General features: G+C 34.4%; 1 long non-coding RNA gene across 4 annotated transcripts in view; it reads right to left on the minus strand.

Moving 5' to 3' along the window:
- Positions 1–2,190: 2,190 nt before the first annotated feature.
- The window catches only part of LOC136037082 (uncharacterized), an 89,967-nt gene continuing 64,993 nt past the window's right edge, over positions 2,191–27,164 (minus strand). The window contains exons 6-8 of one of the 4 annotated variants that reach the window (XR_010619860.1): positions 17,067–17,195; positions 11,044–11,172; positions 2,191–3,652 (exon numbers count right to left, since the gene is read on the minus strand). This is a non-coding gene — a long non-coding RNA (uncharacterized LOC136037082). The remainder of the gene's footprint in view (positions 3,653–11,043; positions 11,173–17,066; positions 17,196–27,164) is intronic. The other 3 variants (XR_010619861.1, XR_010619862.1, XR_010619859.1) reach the window with 3 other exon arrangements.

Raw genomic sequence — 27,164 nt, forward strand, 5'->3', positions numbered from 1 at the left:
TATTTCTCAAAATCGTCTGATCAAAACTAAGAGAAAGCCATTTAGTAAAAAAAAATTAATAAACAAATTTCATTTCAATAATTTATGTGCGGATAGCCAAAATGAAACATGCATTAATTCAAAAACGTTCAGAAATTAAATAAAAAACTAGTTTTTTTTTAACTGAAAGTAAGGACCGACATTAAAACTTAAAACGAACAGAAATTACTCCGTATATGAAATGAGTTGTTCCCTCTGCAATCCCTCGCTCTTTACGCTAAAGTCTGACTCTTTGCCACAATTCTACTTTTTAAAACAATTAAAAGCTTTAGCGTAAAGAGCGAGGCGTTGAGGAGGGGACAACCCATTTCATATACGGAGTAATTTCTGTTCGTTTTAAGTTTTAATGTCGCTCCTTACTTTCAGGTAAAAAAACTAGTTTTTTTATTTAATTTAATGAAGGTAGACTGTATTTATATCTTTTCTTGGTGGGTTATTTGCATTTAGCTTTAACATCTTGTTTTTCGGGACATACTTTAACTTTAATGCAATAATTTCTTCGGTTTCACCTTCGGATTGAGTATCATCCGTAAATCTACACAGGTAGTCACAGGGGGGTTTTTCCCTTAAGGTATTCAAATTCATAACTAAATCTTGAATTTTAGGATCCAGCGTTTAAGTTTGCCAATCGACTACCTAAAAGTTTGTAAATATTGTAGACTTTTATGGTCTAAATGTAGCTTAAATTTTCTACCTACTAAATAATGTCGACATTTGTCCAGGTGGTGAACTATTGACAATATTTCAAGTTGGGTAGCTGAATAATAGCTGTCTCCTAAAGTTAGGGTATGAGATGCGTTAGCTATTACTTTTTCTTCTCCGTTTATTATTTGGGAGAGGATTTCCCATCTTCCCTTGTTTGAGGCTTCTGTTGTGACAGTGAATTTCCTGATTCGAAGTAAGGTAATGATAAGATAGGTTCTGAAATAAGTGTTTTCTTCAGCTTATGTAAGTAATCTTGAGTTTGTTCAGACTAAATAAATTTTTGGGGCATCGTCGTATAAGGTCAGTTAGCGGCTTCGCTACCTGTGCGTAATTTCGTACGAATCTTTGAAAAACAGCCCATCAACCACAGAATTCCTCGTAATTTTTTAATGGTTCTGGGTGGGGCTAAGAGTTTTGACTGATTTTACCTTCTTGTGATCTGGTGATATTTGGCCTTTGTGTTACAACTACTCCTAAGAACTTGATTTTTGTTTAAATGTTTACTTGTTTTCGGTCTACATTTCCTTTAAGAATTTTTTGAACACTTTTTCTAGGGTAATTAAATGGTCTTCTGAAATCTTATCCATGAAAATTAGATCATCAACGAAATGATCTATTTTATTTCGACCTCTTAACAAGTGAATTAATGGTCTACACAATGTGCTTGAGCTTGTTTTGAGTCCAAAAGGCACTCATAAATATTTATAATTAGTCGCATTCTTTTATACAGAACGCAGTTTTATATACATCATCCCCAGCTATTTTTACTTAGTGGTATCCCTGTGTAAAATCTAGGGAAGTAAAAATTTTATTTTTATATGAAATAGAGTCTAGTATTTCATCTATTCTACATACAGGAAATTTTGGCACTAACCACTTGTTTGTTTGGGACTCTATATTCTACTACTAATCTATGACAATTATGTTTGTTTGGGACTAGAATCACGGGTGCAGAGTGTGGACTTATACTAGGTCTTATTATTTCATTTTTTTAAGCTTCTGGATTTTGCTTATGAGCCATTCCTTATGCTGGCATGGAATGTGTTTCTAATATTGATCATATGATAAGTTCGCAGCTAGAATGCTCGATCATTCATGTTGATGTTGAGACTGATGACATTCACCATCTATTGCTTTCATTTACTGCTAAACTGAAATTTCACCTTTGCAATGTTGCCCCTATTGGAAATTCTAAATGGTTTAAACGTAGTAATTGAAAAAGAGCCAATATTGCTTTATATATATTGTCTTTATCTACATTGCTTAGTTGTATTCGTGTGCCTTACCATCTATTCCAATTGCAAGTAAACGGTAGTAAGCGTGCTACTTGAAAACATGCTACTTCTAAGATTAAAAGAACAGGCATTAACATTTTAAAAACAAATCAAAAATACCATAGGCACAGAAGCCACCTCTACAATGAACTCAATAAACTACTACAACAAGCTTTTCAAAAAGATTAATTGAAACTAGTTCATTGAACAAATTGAAACATGGAATAATTACATTCAAAACACCACAAACTGAGAGAATATTTAAATAAAATTCAAATTTCAATGGAAGCACAAAACGGCCCAAGTGAAGGGGAACTTTTGGAACAATAATATTCAATGCATTCAAACAAGGGCTATACCGTAAATTATATCGCTATTGATTGCAAAAAAATTAAAGATCTGGAACTAGCAGTTCAAGTGGTAGAAAGAGCGTGTGAAATAGACTTGATTGTCTTACAAAACCAAAACCTAAAACAAATTAAGTAGACACAAAAACTCCTAAGGCCTCAATGGATCCTCCTCTGAGAATCCTCACTTTTATCAAGAGAATCTTCGCTAAAACCTAATCGAAATCAAACCCGAACCCCGAAAACTCCAAGACTAGTACATGTTTTCCCCAATAACCAATTAAGATCACCAGCAGCGATCAACCCTCAAGGAGTTACACTTGTGACCGATTAAGCCATATAGCCAGAAATTGTTTCACAAACAACAATTAGAACACAAATTTTAAAGGGATAAGCAATCGTTTGTCCAAAGGAACAAACTATAGTGGGAACACAGCAAGAGGTGATCAAGATAGCACCTCTTTAACAAGAGGTAAATACCTAAACTCAAACCAAAATTTTCAACTTAATAGACTTTAGTATCCTTGAAGAACAACTAAAACTGAAGTTTTCTCGTGGCATCTTTTCCGATGATTTTCATATTTGAGAGGACATTATTCGTCATATATTGCAACGAGAACGTTCATATAGATTTTAATAAATATTTAAAGATTTTAGTAGAATATTTGTGTTTCAGCACTTATTGACTCAGGAGCAATGGTAAATGTAATAAATGCATCCATGTATGACAAATTGTCCTACTAAACTAAACAACGAATAAGTAATATATGTCCTAGCCTGTTTTTTGCAATCAATAGTCGATATAATTTAGGGTTGAGCCCTTGTTGAATGCATTGAGCACTATATTGCATAAAGCTTCCCTCCAAACTGGCCGTATCGTACTTCCGAGTACAAAACAAGCAGCACAGTTTATAATCAAAGTCACTAGTTACACACAAACTGATCGAGTAAGTTTAGTTGGAGTGATTTCCACTGAATTGAGAGTATCCTCCTCAATATCCTTATGAAATTTGCAGCTATAAAATATCTGACGACACTGCCTATTCCAGAATAGATTTATTACATCGAAAGCAGGTTTCTGGAACTCTTTTTAAATGCTTGATATTTTATATTGCAGCTACTATTTTCACTTAATATTTTTTTTAACTCTTGAGACATCTGTTATTGTGTGCAAAGCTGCTTCATTTTTATCATTGAATTAAACATACAAAAGTCTATGTGCTTAGTTGTTTTCGGGCTGTAGATGCTTGGTAGGTTGTTTATAGCGAGTCGCTTCATCTCTTTCTCCTAAAAAGTTAAAAAAAATTAACAGTGACTACAGGAAAAAAGGGTGCCTGTTTTTCGATGGTTATCCAGTATAATTATGTTTCAAAACAAATACATACATAAAACTAGGTGAATTTTTTGAGGATTCTTAAGTCATCCAGTCAACCGATCTATTTGCAGTATAAGCCGCTTTTTTAGCATTCCATCCAGTTCACCCGTCAAAAGAAAAACTGCTTATTTCTGAATTTTTCAGTGTGGAATTGAAATTTTGAAGAATATTTAACTTTTATAGATAGAAGAATGACCTACCCAGGAGCCATGAACGTCTTTACTGATGCTTCAAAAAGTGACAAGGTTGGAGGTGTGTTTTGGATACCAATGTGGAATGTCAAAGAACTTTACCGTCTCCATGAAAAAATGTTAATTTTGACACTGAAGTGTTAGCTCTACGACAAGCAGTATCATTTCTATATTAAAAATTACAACGCGGGGATAAAGTTAGAATATGTACAGACTCTGAAAGTGCTGTTTAAAAGAATTCAGTGATGGAGGGAATCAATCAAGAGAAGTGATTTCATGCTTTGTAGCCATGCAACAACTGCTTTCTAAAGGAATAGAGCTATCGCTTCATTGGATACCGGGTCACAGGAAAATCGAGGGTTATGAATAAGCTGATTTAGTAGCGAAAATGGCCGCCAGTGCAGACATGCAAATAATGCAAACAACGACACCAACAATAGTATTCCAGATAGAAGAAATAATGCAGCAGATAAAACAGTTTAGCTTTGAAGAAAATAGAAATCTCTCTGGAGATCTTTTGATTACAAAGAAGACCAGTAGGAAATTTGAAAATAAGTTATATGAAAGTTTATCAAGAGAAGATGGAAAAATCACATTTTGACTTAGGTCACAACATGCAGCTACAGGATCATATCTTTCTCGTTTCTAGGGAGAAGATCCGAATTGCATCTATTGTGGTCAGATAGGGACCTTAGCACACTTCTTCATTCATTGTGTCCGCACAGAATGTTACAGGACAGACATTAGAAGGTTTATGAGAGAGCATCGAATAAAACTATATGAAGAATTACTCGGAGGAGCATTAGCTGAAGAACAATCGGTTGAAAGTATAAATTTAGTTTGTAAATTTTGGAGATTGATTGGTAGAAAAAGGACGTTGTAAACTTTTCGCAGCGAATTGTGAAATTCCAATTATGGAAGTGTATGGACCCTGAGGTGTTAAAACACAGAAGGGGTCTTTCGGCGATTCACTTCACTTCACTTTATTGATAGAAATTAAGGTCACACTCACCATACAATGATTACTCAATAAAATATCATTAGTCAGCAAAATCCCATGAGCTCTGGGGTCATCCTTTACTTGTATCATCCATCTAAAAGGCCTTCTTTATTGGAACCAGAATGCTCTATAGCTTTTATTGACATAAATCAAGGTCTCTCTGAGCATAGAATAGTTACCAAACCAAATTAAATACTGACTTTTTGAATCCCATGAGCTAATTCTATCCTCTTAAAAATTAAGTCTCGTGCTAATTACTGCTTCTCGGACAACAAATTGGGTTGTCAGGATTGAAGTCTGAACTAGTCACAGTTTAATCTGATCTTGTGCTAAGCTTTGCTAAAGTATACCTTGTACTTAATCGAAAGCAATTTCAAATGAAAGTGTTCACAAAGAAATTATTATGATTTCAATTTTCATGCTCAGAATCAAGAGTAGGTCGGTTGGACGGAGATTTCTCCTTGGTTCATTACGTCTCAATAAGAACTTAAGTAATGTTTCTTTAACATTTAGTTACTTTAGAATAAAGCTATATTTTACAGGACAAATACATAGAAAAAAAGAATCTAAAAAGAGCGCCTTCAGTTTATCCATAGTTACCAAAAACAAACTTATTGCAAAAATGAATTATATAAATAAAAGTATTTCTTTCAGATTTAGTTTGCTTTTAATAATGTTATATAGACCAAGCTGAGTGGTTTCTGAGCATTTCTCAGAAATACAGTCCAAAAAGTCAGAGTAGGTGATACCCTCAGAGTAGTCAGAGTAATGTGACCAGTAAAGTAATTCAGGGGAGTGTCCTTGGAACACTTCTCTTCATGCTTTTCATCAACAGTACAGGCATTGCAACCACAGCCAAAAAATATACGCACACAATACCATGCTGTACAGATTGGTATTGTTTACATTTACATAGAAATGTAAATTTTCATTTCTATGTAAATGTAGACAATACTAATCTGTACAGCTTGGTATTGAAGCTTCACCTGGTAGGTGAGCAAAAATACAGCCTTGGTCCGACCAAACGTTCTTTGCTCCGAGCTTATTTCTGGCACTGTCCAGGATAATCTTGCGCTGCTACGTGAGATATTCATTCACAAAAACACCAGATTTCGGTAGCTTAGACTTAGCTTTCAAGACAGTATGCGCAACATCTTTGTTAAAAAATTTAACAATCACAGGGGCAACTCGACTTTCATCACTAATCTAAGCTGTAGGGTTAGGTAAACGAAAACGTTGCATAGAAAGAATTTAGTGACTCATAAGAGCACTCAAGCTCATCTTGTCCTTTATAATATTGTGCATTGTTACTTAAAGGTCAACACCAGGGGCCTGTTTGACCCCTGCAAATACACGGGAATCAAGCTGAGCTTCTTGTTGATACTCGTCAAGTCTATATTCCATTTTTGCAATACGATTTTCCAGCGACTCTATTTGAGCTCTTAACCCCTTAAGTACTTTGCCAATCTTATAAAATTTTCTATTGTATTCGACTGATAATCCATCATAAACTTGGGATATTATCTGTTCAGCAGTACCCGGGTTGATACTATTTTTTGTGTTGACCAATTTCCCGATGTCCTTGAGCATATTTTGCTTTGTTTGTGCTAACTCCTGTTCCGTAGAAACTAACTTTTCAACAAGAACAGCTACCGATGATTTTTCAGAATTTGAGCCAGTTTGAGCGGAGGGAACTTTTTTATAAATACTGTAAGCAGATATCCGGGAAAATCTCCAGCTCCTGAAATGTCTTGTTAACGCTCCGTTCTGTTTTATGTCATACTTCTTTTGAATTTAAAAAAAGGGAATAGTTGTGGGAAAAGTGGAAGTCATGGCCAATTGTAGAAAAAAGCCAAGACAGATTGTCCAGCCCAGTCAAGGTTAATTTTACCCCTTTGATGGCCGTTGTTACTGTCTCCCATTTATGCTCCGTGCAAACGTGTCCCTTCACAATGCCGAACTACAGTCGTACCGGTTGGAGGTTCTCGCTGGGGAACAATCGCAGGTTGACTACGAGTTGACTTGCATGAAAATTTTCCTCTCATGCATATCACTCCACAATGCTGAACTAGAGTCCACCCTCTCATGCTAATTCACGGTGGGTTGGGTTCAACCTTGTTGGAGGTTCTAACAGGTTCATTCACGGTGGGGGAAGCAAACAACTAACAATTTTCTGAATTAATTGGAGACTGAATCTGAACCAATGGTGGAAAAAGGATTATATATTGAATTAACTAGAGACCTCGAAAAGATAAGTCATTTACCGTATTTTTGGACTATAATCAAACTTGAGTATTGAGATATAGTCAGTGATAGTTTTTTGTCCCCACCCACTGATGGAAAGGATGTTCGCCATTGGTGAAATAGTGTTTTGCAGATTTGCCCACTACAAAAGCTGGCCTGTTAAGATACTAAAAGTTATACCAATTAAGGACAGTCAAATTAAGTACCAGGTACTCTGCTACGGAGGTAAAAACGATCTTGCAATTGTTACTGCTGGGTCCCTAATGGAATACGATGCTGGTTATGAAGTGGCCGAAATCGACAAAAGGCCAATAGTGGCAAAAGCACTAAAAGAAATGCTTCAAAATCTGGATCTTGTTGGAAATGTTACGAGTAACGCAATTTCGCTTCGAGAATCGCTTGATCAAATAGCCCTCAAGATAGCGTCCGATCAAGCCAATACTAGCACAACGGTTTCTACCGAAATCACAAAATAAGTAGAAAAACTAAAGGACAGTATGCCAGTAATTACGACTTCTCAGATTGAAAAAAAGTTTGAACTGTACCATAAGTCACTACTGCGAATTGAAAAAAATGATCTCAGCCTATGACAAGTCAGCCAATTCGCTATGGTGTGAGATTAACGCTTTGAAAAAGGAAGCAAAGGCAACAAAGCTGGTCATACATGGCGTGAAAAAGGTTTCTGCCTCACAAACTGTGACATCAAATCTGTTGAACATTAGGAAAAAAGCTGGAAATTAGTGGTCACAGCATAGCCGATATAAGTGATGTTCCAAAGATTGGCAACGAGACAGAGGAAAGACAGGCATCTTTTTAGGTAAGTTTTTGACTAAGGTGAGGCCAGATCTCCAGAATGCTACTAAAAACAAAGTTAGAAATCGGAATGTTTAGACAGTACACGGAAAAATCAAGGCCAAAATCAGGTCATCTACAAAGCGAATTACGAATGTCGATGACATAATTGCATTGCCCGATCCTTCTCATCCAGTATTGTAACAAGACAGGTACTAATTGCAATGGGTCAGTGATTAATTAATTAGTTCACTTAGTGTGTTATACAGATGAATCGACTAGAACATTTTGAAAAAAATCCCCTATGCCTGGATTGTCTGATAAACACAACGCTAGGTGAAGATGACAAAGAACAAAGTGAATTATTGGTAGATATTATATCATGCAGATATGTAACTGTATGCTCGAAAAAGTTAAATAAGTCAGACTTAAGGGTTGGTCACTTAAATTGTCAGTCATTAGAGACAGCATATGATGAAATATCTAAAGTTGTTTGTAGAATTAATCAAATTTATGTTCTAGCGCTGACAGAAACGTTCCTTACAGAGAGTATAGATAAGAAAATGCTTGATATTACGGGTTTCTCGTTAGAAGTATTAAACCGTGAAAAGGCAAGGAATGGTGGCCTAGCGTATTATGGACGACAAGGACTTGATTATTCGCTAAAACCTGATTTTAATGTTCGTGTTGAAGGAATATTTGAGTCATTCTGTCTCAAGTTTAAATTATATCATCAGGAAATTCTAATGGTGTTGGTATATCATAGCCCTTCAGGTGATACGGAAATATTTATGGATGAGCAAGAAAAGCTTTTGTGAAAGTTGAAGTGTCATCAGTACCCGGTAATAATGCTTGGAGATTTTAATGAGGATCTACTATCTTTAAAAAATAACAAAAATCTGTTATTTCTACAAAACTGTATGTCACATGGTTACCTGCCTATAGTCCAAATATCCGCAAGGGTAACCCCAACGTCCGTGACTCTGATTGATAATATATTTGTATCTCACCAAATAATATTGTTAGAAAGTTCGTAGAAGTCCTATTATTTCAAACATCAGATCACTTTGCTACTTTCACTGATGCAGTGATAGGTAAAAGCAAGATAAAGTCAGAACCGAAATACAGGCTTAATCGTCAAGATGAGTCAGAAAAAAAATATTGCGGATAGGGTATTAAGCTTAAATTGTATTCAGTGGGAAGAATTTTTTCAAGCCCACGTTGATTCAGATTCAGCGTATTCGGCATTTATTGATTTATTTACTAGCAGTTATAATGGCCTCTGTCCTGTGTTGAAAGAGCCACAGCGTAAGCATTTGCACAGAAAACCATGTATGACACCGGTACTTCTCGTTCCTGTTAATAACCGCAAAACTCTTTATAAACAATATTTAAATAGTCTGTCTGAAGAAAATTTTCACCGATTTAAAGAATATAGAAATAAGTGAAACCAGCTAAAAAGAAATGCAAATGAAATATATTTTCAAAATAGTTTTAAAAATGCGGCTGGGAACTTCAGGAAAACTTGGCAAATAATTAATTCGGTTATCGCTCCAAATAAATCGGAAAAAGTACATCATATAAAAGAGCTAGTTAGTGAAAAAGGATCAATAAAATCACCAGAAGAAATTTCAATTCTTCATGGTTCATTTTTTGTAAATATGAGACAAAAAATAAAAGATAAACTGTCAAATGCAAAATCTAAAAGAAAGCTAATGACAAAGGTAACACCTCCAAAACTAAAGAAACGAAAGACATTGGCGGAAATGCTAAAATTTCCATCTGTTACATGTGATGAATTAAAAAATGCATTTGTGAAATTAAAGGGACAAGGTCAACTTAGCTTGTCCTAGATGACAAGACTAGAAAATACAACCAACAATCATTGAGCCTCTTATGGTCCTTATAAACAGAAGCCTTGACGAAGGTATTTTCTCTACTAGACTAAAAGAATCCAAATTAATCCCACTTTTTAAAGGAGGAGACCCAACAGTAATTGATAACTATCGACCAATCAACTTACTTCCAATTTTTTCGATAATATATGAAAAGCTTACTGCAAAAAACTGTATGAATACTTTGAAGCTAATAAAATTCTTTCTGATAAACAATGTGGGCTTTGGAAAAACAGATCCACTGAACTCGCAATTACGGATCTTATAATAAATATAAAAGCAGCGCAAGATGATGGTTTATATTTTCTGGCGATTTTTCTAGATTTCCCAAAAGCTATTGATTGCGTTGTTTTTTACATCCTTCTTGAAACATTAGAAGGATATGGGATAAAGTCGGCGGTTTTTGAATGGATTCGGTCATATTGGACAAATAGACGTTGTAAAGTACTTGCTAATGGCATCTTATCAGATTCATTTGATGTAACTTGTGGGGTGCCCCAGGGATCAGTTCTTGGACCATTACTTTTTTATTTTATGTGAATGAACTTTCGGCTGATATCCCCTTTGCATATATAATAAATTTTGCGGACGACACAGTACTATTTCTAACACATAAAAACCGTGAGCAACTAATTACAAACGCTGAAGTTTGCGTCCAGGCAGCAACTGATTTCTTTGAAGAGCGGTTTCTTTCCCTTAATACAAAAAAGACGAAATATATCACTTTTAAACATGGAAACGACCCAGTTTATGACAGCAAGATAAATATGGCAGACCACGAAGAAATTAAACGAGTTGACCACATTAAACATTTAGGTATTATAATTGATGAAAAGCTGGATTGGGCAATCCTAATTAAATTTCTTTGTATAAAGCTGTCAAGAGCTACTGGTATTCTCCAAAGACTGAAATTTATTTTTTCCCATAAAATAATACTGATCCTATATTTCGGTCTATTCCACTCATATCTTTATATGGAACTAGCATTTGGGCTTCAAATTATAAGTCGGGCTAGAAGCAAGTTAAAATTTTTCAGAATAAAGCTATACGTGCAATTTGCAAGCTTGAGCCTTGTCAGAGTGTGAAGGCGTTTTAAATAAAACTTAAGATGTTAAATGTGGCTCAACTTCGAGAAAAAAAGATTGCCGAAACTTTATATAAAGTAAGCACAAATACCGCACCTGAGTCGTTTATGTCGGCTTTTCAAACGAATGATGAAATTCACCCACATGATACTCGACATGAATCGCAACTAGTTACAGAAACGAGACGTCTCACGTCATCTGGTTGATCAATCAAATTTACCGGATCTAAAATATGGAATTATTTGCCAAATACTTTGAGAAATGCAATTAGCATACCAGAGTTCAAAAGTAAGATTAAAAGCTTCTTATTGGAAAATATTGAACTGGATCCTAATTTCTTGTACCGATAGTTCTCTATGTTTTGTTTTATTAGTTTACGATTGTTTTCTTTTCTTTTCCTTTCTTCTTTTCTTTTCTTACCTTATATTTCTTGTCTTGATGATTGAATGAATACTGTCAGCGGTTACGGGCTATGCTCTCTTAGGGTGTAGTTAGTTTACAGTGTGTGATTTGTTTTTTGTTAATTATCAAATTGAATTGAAATTAAGAGGGGGATACAATACACGCTTGCACTCAACGGGCTGCCTAGAACGTGCCATCGTTTAATATTAAAAGTAATGAAGCTGTTTGGCGAATTATTTCATTTCCGATACATGAACGTAGTCCAGCTGTTGTTCACTTAGCGGTACATTTACAGAATGGTCAACGTGTTTATTTCTCGGAAACCAACGTGCAACAAAGAGCCCTGAATCCACCGGATACAAAATTAACAGCTTTTTTTCGCTTTGCAAAAATGATTCTTTTGCAAAAAAAACTGCTGTATACTGAAGTGCCTTCGTATTACACGTGGAATACTAAAAATAAAGTATTTGAACGTCGAAAACAGGGTAAGTACGTCGACGGCCAACCTACCATCTTCAAGATACCCCGATAGGAAGACTCTACACCGTTCACCCCGATCAACATGAATGCTTCTTTCTACGCCTGCTTTTGGTGAATGTACCCGGTCCGACATCCTTTGAGTATTTGAGAACTGTAAACGGTACTATACATGACACTTACCGTAGTGCATGCCAAGCTCTGAATTTATTGGAGAATGACCAACACTGGGATAACTGCATCAATGACGCGTGCGAAACGTCAACCCCAAGTCAAATTCGTGCATTGTTTGGCATCATTTTAACAACTTGCTCTCCATCAGCTCCTACACAGTTTTGGGAAAAATATAAGTCAAAAATGTCCGAAGATATACTCCATCGAAAACAGTTAGAGACGTCAGATATGACTTTTGATTTTACATCAGAAATTTATAACTACACTTTAGTTATTATAGAAGATTTGTGCGTCCGTATGGCAAACAAACCTCTTCAGGATTTGGGAATGCCTTCACCTAACCGTATTGCTGCTGTTTCGAAATGTATAGAATTGGATCGTGAACAAAGTTACAGTACGAGTGATCTATTGTCGTATGTACAAAATAACATTTCCAAGTTAACGTCGGAACAAAAAGACATTTATGATACGATAGACTCAATTTCAGGACGTATACAACTACCTGCTGATTTCTGTAATTTAGTGACGTCCAAAAATGAATTGATTGAAAAAGTATTTCCGAATATTCTAAAAAATTATAAAAATAATAAATGGCTAAGTGAAAGAGCGATTCTGTGAAAGTGAAAGAGCGTTTTGGAATCAAATGAGGTGGTTAATTATCCATCTGAATTTTTAAATTCCGTGGATCTTTCAGGGTTTCCACCACACGTGCTACAACTAAAAATAGGCGTACCAATAATACTTTTAAGAAATATCAACCCACCAAAGCTTTGCAATGGCATGCGACTTGCCGTAAAAAAAACAATGGAAAACCTAATAGAGGCCACAATCTTGACAGGGCCTTTTGAGGGCGAGGCTGTTCTTATTCCTCGCATTCCCATGATTCCAACGGATCTACCTTTTCAATTTAAAAGATTGCAATTCCCAATTCGATTAGCATTTGCAATCACCATTAACAAAGCTCAAGGTCAATCATTAGAAAAATGTGGTATAGATCTTAATACTGATTATTTTTCCCATGGACAATTGTACGTTGCATGTTCGAGGGTCGGTAAACCTGACAATCTATTTATATGCAGCGACAATTGGAAAGCGAAGAATGTTGTATATTCGCAAGTTTCACGCAGTTAATTTGTATTGTATCTATCTATATAAAAACGAGTTGTGTGTATGCATGTTTGTTTGTTTGTAAAAAGAGCGTTTGTATATGACGTCATTATTAGTACATACGGCTTTGTATATGCACAGACAATGGGAGAGCCAAGAATGTTGTATATTCGCAATTTTTACGTAGTTTAACTCCTGCAGACGAAATGAATGCTTGCCTGAAAAATTCTAATATATGGACACACGTAAAAATATTAAAATTAACTACAAATATGCGTGTCCGATTGCAAAACGATGCCTCTGGTCAAACATTTTCAGATCAATTGCTGGCAATTGTAAACGGAAAGCTCCCAGTAGTGGGAAAGCCAAAAATGTTGTATATTCGCAATTTTTACGTAGTTTGAAACACATATATAAATCTATCAATATTCACAGGTGGGACACAGGGACACAACTACAATGGCGCGTAACTAATATGGCGCGTAACGACTTACGCGCGCGGGGGGGCTTGGTGGGCGCGAAGCGCCCCACCACCTAGGTGTTGGGGTGTAACTAGCCAACAGCTAGTTTTTATATATATATATAGAAGATATAATCTGGCGTAACAGACATAACACACATACAACTTATTTTTATATAGATAGATTGTGTTATTGATATCTCAACAGAAGAAACTGTATATAAGACAGATTGGTTGTGTCTTTGGACAATAATTTAAATCGAATGAGTGAAATTTATTTTTATGACTTAGAAAAAGGATCCATCAATGTATGCCTTTGATTTGCTCGCTTTGTAGCATAAACTGATAGCGCTCGATCCAAGAAAATAACTGGAAGAGATTAATTTAAGCAGATAAAATTGCAATTGGCCTTATGTTTCTTAGTTTTCAGCTTGGAATACAAAAAGGATATTGTTAATTCTAATAATTAATCATTCCCAAAAAGATAGCGATTGCTTTTTTAGCTATTGACTCCGGCTTCGTTTTCCAGATTGTTTCCGGTATGGAAAGCAAAAAAAGTCAGAGCACTAATACACCAGTCTTCATTATTACTTTTATTTTCCTTTTTATTTCTCTCTTTATAAAAGGAGTGAGAATTCAGGAATACAGAAAACGTGGTAAACGTCACTCTTTTTATCTATACATGGAAATAGTTTATTTAACATCTAGTTTCTTGGTTTTACCCTTTTTCCTCTAAAAATATACGAATTTTTTGATGAAGTTGCTTATATAGTCGTAGTGACCATTTGTGTTTAGCAGGTCAATGAGAACTTTTCTTAAACTAAACTGTTGAAAGAAAATTTCATGATAATTACGTTCCTGTAAAAAAAAAATAATCCGTGAAGCAAAAAATTACTTAAGAATTATGCTATATCCTTTTCTCAGTATAGATACAACTAGTTAGAAAACAAAAGACTTAAGACCAAGAGAGCCAAGGCTAGAAAACTTTACCTTTTATGCTTTTCCAAAAAATATATTTTCCCAGCCAGTTACTTTTCTGTGGTTATACTTATTATAACCAAATATTATAATAATTTAGTTATACTTATAATAGTTCGAACTATCACTAATCAACAAAGTTGCCGACTTGTAACCAAAGAGACAACTGTACAAACACCTTCAATCACAAAGACCATAAATATAATAAAACCAAAAGTAATAAACTTTCAAGGAATAAATCTAACTTTCACAATTGCAAATATAAATAATAAGGAATCAAAGTCCTCAATCTGGCTAGAAATCTGAAAATCAAAGGTAAAATGCAATAAACGAAAATAAAAGAAACATTGGTCTTAAAAATACCATTCTTCACTAATGAAGTCCAAAGATTAAAATATCTGGAAAGTCAATATGGATTATTTTCGCCAAATTCCTGGTACTATATCGTAATTACTATATTTCAGATATTTTTCATTTCACTAAAAATAAGAGTAGTGCTAACATTGAACTATGAAAACCTCTTAAAAAAGCGAAGAACGAAATCCAAACATAAGGCGATTGACGCACAGGAGAGACATCAATTAAACTCCATTGCTCCTGATTATATATCCATCTATATATATAAAAAGAAGTTGTTTGTCTGTTATGTCTGTTACGCCAGATTATATCTTATATATATATATATATATATATATATATATATATATATATATAAAAGAAAACAAACTAGAATGTAAAAACTGGAAATTGCATAAATATTTCGAAATATTTTGGCAATAGATTAAAGTAATTCGAAAAAAGAAAAATGGTAAAAAACTAAAAAAAAGAAAAAACCTAAAAAGAAAAAACGTAAAAAAATAAAAAAGATAAAAAACTAAAAAGAAAAAAAAACTAAAAAGGCTAAAATACTAAAAAAAAGAAAAACTAAAAAAAAACTGGAATTGCACAAATATTTCAATATATTTTGACATTAGAATAAAGTAATTCGAAAGCCTTAGAACAGATACCCCAAATTTTGAGTTTTAATATAAATTGTTGGAGCTTTAGCATGCTTGGCACGTAAAGATTTTTCCAAGTGTCAATGTTAGAATGAACATTGACAAATTGAAGAAAACAAATCAATAAAAAGAAGAAACTAAAAAAAAAGAAAAAACTAAAAAAAAAAGAAGAAACTGTATCTATATATATATATAAATAAGTTGTATATATGCATGTTTGTTTGTTTGTGGGTTTGCATTTGACGTCATTATAAGTATATAACGCTTTGTATATGACGTCATTATAAGATGACACTACAGACTGGGACACAAATGACGACCGGGACACCGAGAATATAAATAACGACCGGGGCGCTCAAAGAGAAATTACAGACCGGGACACCGGGACACAATTGACGACCGGGACACCGGGAATATAAATAACGACCGGGGCGCTCAAAGAAAAATTACAGACAATGACGACCGGGATACTGGGAATATAAATGACGACCGGGACACAGGGACACAACTACAATGGGGATGCCGGGGGCAGAGGGGGATATATAAATGACGACGGGGACACAGGGATTGTTCGATTAGCAATCATCATCAACAAAGCTCAGAGGCAATCATTAGAATAATGAGGTATAGATCTGAATAAGGTTTTTTTTCCATGGACAATTTTATGTTGCATGTTCAAGATTCGGTAAACCCGACAATCTATGTATATGCACAGACAATGGGACAGCGAAGAATGTTGTATATTCGCAAGTTTTACGTAGTTAAAAACATATGTATATATATATATATATATATATATATATATATATATATATATATATATATTCACAGGTGAGACACAGGGACACAACTACAGTAGCGCATAACTAATATGGCGCGTAACGACTTACGCGCGAAGGGGGGGCGAGAGGGGGGGGGCGAAGCGACCCCCCAACTAGATGTTGGGGTGGTGCGAAGCGCCACCCCAACAGCTAGTAAGCCATTAAATCTGGAAGGATATAGCAATACAGGAGAGTTAAGAGGTCGTCTCTTGTACAACCAATATCCAGTCCGTAGAGTAAATAAATATTACTAATATAAATGTTGAGAGGCTATCACACAGTAAACTGTGTTTCTTTTCAGCACAGCCATACATCAGTAATATAAAAAAAAATTGGGAGAAAGTATCATATGTAAAATAAGACCTCTAATATTTACCAATTAGTTGGCTATTTCATTAAGAGCGTTTTTGCATGCACTGCTACAATAGTGTAATTAGTGGTGAAGAAATCATCCTCGAAATATTGCTGATTATGTATTTTTGCAATAGTAATTGCGTATTTTTAATAATTTTACCAATGTTAAGTGCTATTTTACTTATTAAGAATGTGATTCTGCAAAAAAAAATTATTACAGGAACTGGCCTGCCATGACAACGACTAACCATCCATTATGGTCAAAAATCATCGAACGAGTAACATCTATTGTTATGATTTATCAACTACCGAAGAATGCCACAAAAACCACCAAATAATATTTCTCACCACGTAACTATCAACGAAGACCAGAACGCCCAAGTAATCCCAGTCGCAAAGACGATAATTCCAACTATGATATGTTCTATCATCGCCATCGCTCCCATTCTGATACGAAGACAGCAGGACTTAATCGACCTAAGAAGAAACCGTATACAGATCGAAGAGAAAACTCACCTACCACCCATACGGTAGTACTCCAAAAATACATGGTCAAACTAATAGCTAGCCTGCAAATCAAACAATATAGAAACCTAAAATTGGCAATATTATTATCAATAATGAAGTTAAGAAACGCACGAAGTAAACTCAAATGTTATAATAAATGAACCGTCATAAACAAGTAAGGTTTTGATATTCTTCTAAATGAAACAACCTTTCAATAAAACGGACAACTTTTTTAATTGTGAGAGAAAATGTCAAAAGACTAAACAAGGCCACGAATACCACGCTATATGTACAAAAATACAGGCAAGTATAGCCAACTATCAAAAAGACAAAACTGAAACCATCTCCAAAATTATTTCAAAGACTGTCAATACCCTGAATTATTTAAAAAACAAAGTAGACATAGTCATTTCTGATTCGAGCTTAACGATGATTTCAGTTGAAAATCACAGCAAAAAGATATTCCTAGGTCATCTGAACCTCTGATAGGAAGCACAAAAAGAGAAACAATTATATTAATTTACGAATGAATTTACAAAATGGACCCCAGTAATTGAAGTGAACTACTCTTACAGAACGTTGGAACAATCATCATTAAACAAGGTTGCCGACTTGCTACCAAAGTGACAACTTTGGAAACACCTTTAATCACAACGAGCACAAATATCATGAGCCCGAAAGTACTAAACTTTCAAGGAATAAATCTGTCGTTCACAATCCAAAATATAAACAATAGGGAATAAAAACCATCACCTGTCCAGAAAATGTCCTGTCCTGAGAAAATCATAGGTAAAAAGCAAGTAACGAAAATAAAGGAGGCACTAGATGTACAAACACCACTATTCACTACTGAAGACATAAGATTAAAATATTTGGAGAATTAGTATGGATTATTTTCACCAAATTCCTGGTACAATAAGGGCACTGCTAACATTAAACTAAGGAAAACTCTTAAGGCTAAGAAGAACAAAGCCCAAACACGAAATAATTGATACAGAGGAAATACACAAATGAAACCCCACTGCCCCTGATGATATCTAAGCCATCAGAACTGGGATGATACAGCAATACAAGAGAATTAAGAGGTCGTTTCTTGTGTATTCTAGTATCATGTCCCTAAAGTACAGAAATATTGCTAATGTATACGAGTTGAGAGGCTATGACAAAATAAGTCGTGTTTCTCTTCGACACAATCATGCATCAGAAATATAAAACATTTGGCAGAAAATGAGATATGTAAAATTAAGACCTCTAATATTTACCAAGTATTTAGCAATTTTTTAGAACAGTATTTTTTTATTCACAGCCATAATATGTAGTTAGTGGCGAAATAATAATGCTTAAGATATTACTCATTACTGATTATGTACTATAAACATTTTTGTGACAGTAATGTTACATATTATTGTGTCATTTTGCTTATTAAGAATGTGATTCTGCCAATAAAATTTATTAGAGGAGCTGGCATACTATGGCACCGACCAACCATCCATTATGGTCAAAACTCAAGAACGAGTAACATCTATTGTAATAACTTATCAGCCACTGAATTCCCAAAACTAATATTTCCCACCCAAAAACTATCAACGAAGACAGAACGTCACAATAATACCCATCGTATAGAAGAAAGTACCTACCATTATTCTACAATCATCTCTAATCCCATTCCCTTACGAAAACAGCAGAACCAAGTCGACAGAAAAACAGCTGAAAACATACACGAACCGATATCGCAATGATGACCTTAAGAAGTAAATTGAAGAAAAAACACCTATCATACATTATCTAAAACTCCAACGAGAATAATAAACATCAGCAAGTCACCGGCTACTCAAACTATATAGAAACCTAGCATTAGCAACATCAAGAAAAGTCACGAAGATTGGAAAAGCACGACGTAAGCTCCAATTTTATGACACGAATCGACATACCGAGTAAGGTTTTGACAACTATCTGATTCAAACGACTCTTAAGATAATTTAACAGATGTTAAAAAAAATTACAAACTTTAGCGAACTTGTGAAGAATTTAAACAGTGTAAGTATTACGAGGTGCCGAACTAAAGACTTATATTAATTTGGATGAACAATAGTACACCCAGTCAATTAGTGAAATGGGCAGAGACATGAAAATTATGGCATAGATGTGAAAGAAAGAGACATTACAAACTTAGTTACGGATAGTAAAAAGAAAATGTGCCAACAGTGATTTATTAAATTAACTTAGTGAAAAATTAGGACAAATGTGCAAGTATTGATTAGCAGAACATTGTAAAACTGACAAGTGTTTTTATTATGATGTAAATTTAATCTAATTGTTAAGCTTTAATGTTTTCGAATACCCCCGAGAAAGATCCACTTCAGAGAGTTGACCGTTGAGCTATTAGTCTTCCGTTGCAGTGACCCGAGTGACTATTGAAGGACTCTATAGGTTGAGGCTCTCCCCTTGTTTCAGATGTAGATTCATGGACGATGTGGTTTGCATTTGGAAACACGATTTAGACTCCTTAGACCTTTTCTATAAACATACAAATAGTTTTGATAAAAAAGTAAAATTTACATTGGAGTTTGAAGAAAATGAAAAACTATCTTTTCTTGATTTCCTATTGATTAAAAGTGATTTCCATTTACTGTTTTCAATATATAGAAAGCCTACAGTAGTGAAAGGTATTTGAACTTTCATTCGTGCTACCCTATTTCAGTGAAACGACGGGTTGTAATTGCACTAGTAGATAGGGCTTTCAGGATTTGGCCCCGAGGATATTTAGATTCTGAATTATTGTATTTGTGGGATATTGTATCTTGTAACAGTTAACAGATTAAATTTATGGATAAAATAATAAAATAGACGCATTAAACATTACAATAGTGTCATTGGAGTTTCACAATGTGCAAAATCAAATATGCCAAAAAGTTTCATTTCTTTGCCTTATGTACCTTGTTCTTGTGGAAAGTTTTATATTGGTAGAACTCACCAACAATTTACTGAGATTTATTGAGCCTCGCAACTCAAAAGAAAAAACCGTACAATAGAGAAAGGCTCCTGAAACTTTTTTTTCGGCTCTGGCTGAACTAACATTCTTTCATCCTGAACATTTTATACAATTTGATGAGGCTACAGCTATTTCTAATGATAGGGCTATTTCAACAGCTATTCCGATCTTTCAATATATTGAGACACGGGGGATTTAAATATTGAGCCAATTTATGATTGTCTTTTGAAAAATGCACCAATAGTCAATAAGTCAATTAAAATTTTACATAATCACCAGGGGACAAGATTACCTATTGGACAAAAAAGAGTTTCTTCAATATTAACTAACAAAAGTTATATCTCGCAATAGAATAGTTTACTTATTTTCAAATTTCATAACTTTTTCAATTATGCTTATTAAACTCGTTGATTTAATATTCTCATTGAAGTAACTCGAATAGGTTCTCTTACCTACGTGGATCAGCAGCGACAATTGTATTTACTATTGTTGATGGTGGTTTTATTTGTTTTTAGTTTAGTGTTTAATTTCTTTTTATCTTGTGCTGAGGACGCGTAGTTTAGGTAAAGGCAAACCTGGCCACATTCTTGTCTAAGGTTTTTTTGTTGAGCTTCATCTCTCTTTGTTGTTTTTTAGTCGCACCCTGCAACGAGTCAGTGATGTTTATTCTATTCTTGAAGCAGAATATCTTACTATTGGTCTACATGTCAATTCTACTTAGTCGGAAACAGTCGCTTTTAACTGAAAGAGCGATCTAAAAAATTCAGTCAAACTTAAGAATTCTATGGTTCAACCTGTCAGTAACCTTGTCTATCTTGGTCTCCCTATAGGTTTATCCGCACGTCACACCCGGTACCTCCTTATTGAACATTTAACCTGCCGCATTTCCATTTCTTGTCCTCAGTAATTTCCTGCAAGTTCAAACTCAGCTGGCATTTGCTAGCTAGCTTTTTTAATGCAATAGCTCTTCCTCATATTCTGTATGTTTCCACCTTTTGACAACTGTTAACTATTACTGAACACACGGAAATACGCTCAATCTTTTTCCGTTTTGCAAAATATTTACTCCACCTTCCACCCTGGCTAAGCAACTCAAAAATTGCCCGTCGGTTTAAAATTGCTGACCCGAATACTGCAGTAGCTAGAGCAACAGCTAAAAACAATAATAAAGTGAATATGACTGCCCAGGAATGGTATTCAGTACTGTTTCAGTAGTCTGTGCCTCTTTTTTCATGTTTTTGTTGTTTGTTTGTTTTCCTTTTTTCTCTATCTCTTTTGCTCCGTCTTGTATATATTAATTTTGTATTTCTGTGTCATGACCTTATATCGTGCAGTAATCTTTAAATTTTTTTTACTAATTTATGGTTTATATCCGTCCTTATAACTCCTCTTTGCCGAAGTTGAACCATTCCTGAAGGTCGGTGTGGGCCCAGTAATTAAAATACTTTGTTTTATTTTTAATTTTGTGTCTTCGTGCTCAATGTGTATTTCCAATTTTTTGCTTTCGCTTGTTGCTCCGATTCCGAAATTATATTCTGACATTTTTTATAAAAATAATTAATAATAGTCATTTTACTAATTGTTAAGTAAAACCCTGTCCATTCAATGTACATCAATAATGTGCATTCTGTGTCAGGAAAAATTCAACACAAGCTAACGAGAATCCAGTTTAAAACGGAGAGAATGTATAATCTTTATACTAACTGTTAATTAAAGCGCTGTCTATTCAATGTACATCAATAATATGCATACTGTGTCGGGAAAGATTCCAATAAAGATGGTTAGCACAAAATGGAGCTTCAAAACTGTACACAAAAGAATTTAAAGTGAGTACAAAAAACTTTGATAAACGTATAAATATTTGTTCATATATATCTTTGTTACGTATTTACGAGACGGGGAAAAATTTCAGTTAGGGAGGGGGCTCCAACCCAATGCCCCTCTCCCGTCCCCTTTGTATGGCCTTTGCTATCATCCCTAAATTGATTGGTATATGTTTTCAGATTGTCTGTTTTTTCTTTGCAGTTTACTCCAAGTCGAAAATCAAAATTTTGTCTTCTCGCTCCGAAGTTTGATGTTCCGTCCTCAACCAGGTATGATATATACATGAAAAATGTTGCTCGGAGCAAGATAGAGCACTTCGAACCAAATCAAAGGTCTCTCTTAGTCCCTCTTTCTACACTCAGGTATAATTTAAGCTTGGGTACAAGCTTTTAAATTTAGGTAAAAGATAGCTTTTGTCCAATTTGTTATTCGTTTGCACTAAATTGTTTTTTATTGGGAATATTTTGGGTAGAAAATTTTCCGAAGGGTCGCAATTTCTTTTTAGGTTGCAGGTCAAGAACTAGATGTATTGCTGTAATTCAGGAACGAATAACAACTTGTGCTCAAGTCATTAATAGATGTATCTTCTAGTTCAATACCAAACTAGCTCAAGGAAAATACAAGTTTCAGGCCTTTTCCTTGGGCTCTTTTGGGCCAACTATCTGTTTAGAAGAAAAAACAGAGAAAAAACAGGCTGTTTTTTTCCGAGAAAAAAGGCCGAGAAAAAAACATACTATTCTCCGAATTGCGTAGGAATAGGTCAAAACAAAGGATTTAAAGGAATTTTGAACTTAAGAGGGGGAAATAAGAGTGAAACCTTGAGTAAATTGGGGTGGAGAGGAGCATGTGCAGCTGTGTTTGCTTCAGGCGTTCTTGTACTGCAATGATTTGTTAGTAGTAGGAGTAGTGACAGTAGAAGCAAACCCTTTTCTAGTGAAGGTGTCTTCTAACAGTGATTGAGCCTCTATGCTTTTGTTGAATCATTGATAGATTTTTTTCACCTTTTTTATTTATCACCAGTAGCAAGCTCGTGGCCAGCAGACACAATAAGGATTGAAATGCTCAACGTTTTTCTCGTTAAAATCAGTAAGAAAATATGAAACAGGTGAGAAATATGACTGATCCCGTTCTAACCATCCTTTAAAGGTGTGCTTATTATTTCATACTGATACCGTTTTTGAGAGATTCATAGTTCTTTTTTGATATCCACTATAAATCTGTTTTGTAATTACTTTTTGCTATTCGCTCTCCATGTATTAATTTTGTGTCTTCTATTAAGTATATGTTTCTTCAGATGTTCTTCGATAAGTTTAGTATACGTAGACAAGACATCTAAAGTGAAAGGGCAACTTTTTAGGCAAATGGTTTGACTTTTTTGAGTTTAAACACAATTAATCTTGTGTCGCTGAGTGTCTTTTTAAATAGTATATATTATTATATTATAATTAATTCTTGAATTTTTTTTTCTATTGTCAATTCACTCACCATGTAATAATTTTGCTTTTGTGATGTTGGATCTTTAGTTAACCACGTACTCAGAGATGATACACACAAACTGTAGAATTGGTGTGTTTTCTTCTAGAGCTTTAAAGTAACTCATGTTTGTATCTTCATTAAAATAAATCTGAAAAATCTTTGACCCGCCCCTCATCATTCCCGAAAGTAAACCCCCTAGTTGCACTCTATTTTTTAAAGAAAGAATTCTTGAGGTATTTTTTCACTTACTAAGATCAACGATAGAAAATGTTTTTTACAGAAGTCCTTGAGAAAAAATTGACTATCGAAAAATGTTGCAACACTCTGTCACTCTCCTGCAAAATAATGAAATACAATAAACTATTTTATTCTGGCTATTTCAAGAGGTCACATCCCACCTTGAAATAAAAAAAATAGTGAAAAACAAAAGCTGATTGTGTGAATTTCTAAAGTTAGTATATAAAATTATAGTATCTTAAAAAGCTAGGAACACTCAGAAATTGAATTTCTAATGAAAAAGACCCCCATGTCCTCATAAGCAGCTTTTGGACGTAGCAGATCTCAAACTAAAGAGAAAAAACGTGAATGAAAAATCAGCTAAAACCAAATACGGCCTAAAAATTGAGAAGATACAGCTTCCCTTTATAGGTGTAGTTTTCTTTGAGAATTAGCAGAATGGTAAGGTTTGAATTTTTAAGGGAAAAGGATGCTCTTTAAAAATCATAAATCCCCTCTAACTATTAAACAATTAACTTGTATTTTTCCTTTTTTTTGAGGATTTCCGTACCCATCTAGTGGATCTTACTGGCTCAAATTTTATTAAATCGTTTTTCAATGTAGAGTGAAACTCATTAATGTCTGCAATCGAAGGATATGACAGCTTTTTTGACACTGATTTCTTCGTAAGATATAGGGATCCCTTATCGTCCACCATCTGATTGTCGTCTTTTTCAAAGATTGCAATATAAGTGTGAAGGTTTCCAAGTATATAGTAGATATTGATTTTTGTACGCTTCAATCAACAACAACTAAATCTTTCCAAATATTTCATATGACATCTCTGACTTAAATAATTATGCCAAATCTTCTCGTCCTCGAACTAACTTCAATTTAATGGCTTCATTAACAGTGAGCTTTACACTACTTTCAATTATTGAATTCAATAAAGAATGGACGTCATCTCCCACAGTATTCCACGTCAGATTGTTCTCCTTTCGTGTTCTTTCTTGAGTTCTTAAAAAGTCTAACTTTTTTAGAATTCTGGAAGAGTTAAAAACGTCCAAATTGATTGATAGGTCTTTCAGTATCTGTAGCAGGTTTTTCTGTCAAAACCATGAATTATTTAAAAAACGAAGTTCACATAGTGATTTCTGATTCGAGCTTAACGATGATTTCAGTTTGTATAGTTACAATGTCATGATTGAACCTAGCTATTGATGTCAGTAAGTTCGAGTCCACACTATAAGAGCCAACGGGAGGTACCCTGTCCTACAACTTAGTAGACCCCTCGAGCTTGAAAAAAAACCTAAATGAAATAAAAACCAACTTAACATTTGGTCTTCAGTAGAACCAGAGGCTGCCAACTTATTCCTATATTGTACAGAACTGAATGTGAATATCACCAAAATTAATGAACAACTTTTAGAGTAGTAACAATTCTACTAATCAATTTACAGTCAATATTTGATTTATATAAAATATCTGCCTCCCCCCTTAATATTAAAGACACTAACTCCAACATGAGCAAGAAGCAGAATACATGTTCATCGATCAGAACAGAAGAAAATATGCACCAGCAAACGTCCTGGAATTAAAAGAAGGCGTCTCATTCAAAAACTTAGCTTTACCTATCTATAACGTAAAAATAGGATCATAGATGTTAGATCTTTTCTATAAGAATCACAGCAACAAGATATTTCTAACTCATGTGAAACTCTGATAGGAAGCACAAAAAGAGAATCATTTATCAATTTACGAAATGATTTATGGTTATTTACTATACCCAACAAGACAGTAGGAACCCTATCCTGCTACAATAATACAAAGAAAAGTCATCAAACTGAACTACTCTTACATGACGTTGGAAAAATCGCCAATAAAAGGTTTTTTAAGGAATAAAAACCAAAAAAGGTTTTTTAAGGAATAAAAAACCTTCATCTGGCCAGAAAGAGAAAATCATAGGCACAATACAATTAACGAAAATAAAGAAATACCACTATTCACTAATGAAGACCGAAGAATCAAATATTTGGAAAATCAATATGGATTATTTCCACCAAATTCCTGGTACAATATTATAATTACCATATTTCTGGTATGTCTCATTTTCTAACAATACAAACACTACTAACCTTCAACTATGGAAAGCTCTTCAGGCTGAGAACAAAGCCCAAACATGACATAATTGATTCACTTGAAATGCATCAATTAAACCCCATTGCCCTCGATGATATTCAAGCCATCAGAAATGGGAGGATATAGCAATACACGAGAATTAAAAGGTCGTCTCGTGTATATTCTAATATCCTGTCCCAAAAGTAAAGAAATATTGCTGATGTATACGAGTGGAGAGGCTATGACACAAAAAGTTCTGTTTCTTTTCGACATAATCATGCATCAGTTAACTAATGGGTCATTTTATAACCAAACACCGTATTTGTTATAACTAGATTGTTATACCTACAAAATTGCAAGTCAGTAGCCATTGCTGTTTAGTTTTCCTACACAAAATTTACACAGGCTAGAATACCATGTATTCCTATTTCATCCAACCCGGGCGTTAAAATCTTCTTATAAAAACACCATATTTCTACCTGGGACCCTATCTATTTGCATCCATCGGGTTTTGACTATATCCATCGGGTTCTGACTATAACTGATATAGAATTGAATAATCATTACATAAAAATAAACTCAAAAGCGAAAATTTATCAGAATCCAGGCACTAACCTCTTCTTGGCGATATCCAAAAATAGTGTTATATTTTCCTGGCCTGCCAATAAATTTCCCTTTGAAGAATGCAACATAAAAAACTGACGCATATCTGTTGACAAATTCCAGCAAAATCAGTTTCACGGTGTAACTGTATTCGAAATTGGTATTGGTACGATTATATTCCATCTCGGTTAATTTACGGGAAAGTCTTTTCCACTTATTATAGCAATGTAATTAAAATAAAATTTCACTGTTCAAATTTTACGTATTCAATTTTATTTATTATAAAAGTTTTTACTATTTCAATTTTATTTATTTAAATAGAACAAAACCTTTAGCCTCCATATAGTATTTTAAACGCTAAATGGTTATTAAATGCGTTCAATACGTTGTGGCAATTAAATGTTTCTCCTTGTACTATGAAATATTACATTCAGATGCCTACTGGTAGAGAATTTAGACCACTATGCCACTGCGGGTGTGGGTGGTTCTTACTTGATAACGTCGAACAAGCTGAACTTGTTCGACGAAATCAGGTTCCACCCAAGTTTTTAACCTGTTGCTAAATGGGTTCTGACTATAACTGATATGAATAGAATTAAATAATCATTACATAAAAATAAACACAAAAGCGAAAATTTAACAGAATCCAGGCACTAACCTCTTCTTGGCGATATCCAAAAATAGTGTTATATTTTCCTGGCCTGCCAATA

Source organism: Artemia franciscana, chromosome 16 (genome assembly GCF_032884065.1).
Source record: "Artemia franciscana chromosome 16, ASM3288406v1, whole genome shotgun sequence".
Lineage (NCBI taxonomy): Eukaryota > Metazoa > Arthropoda > Branchiopoda > Anostraca > Artemiidae > Artemia > Artemia franciscana.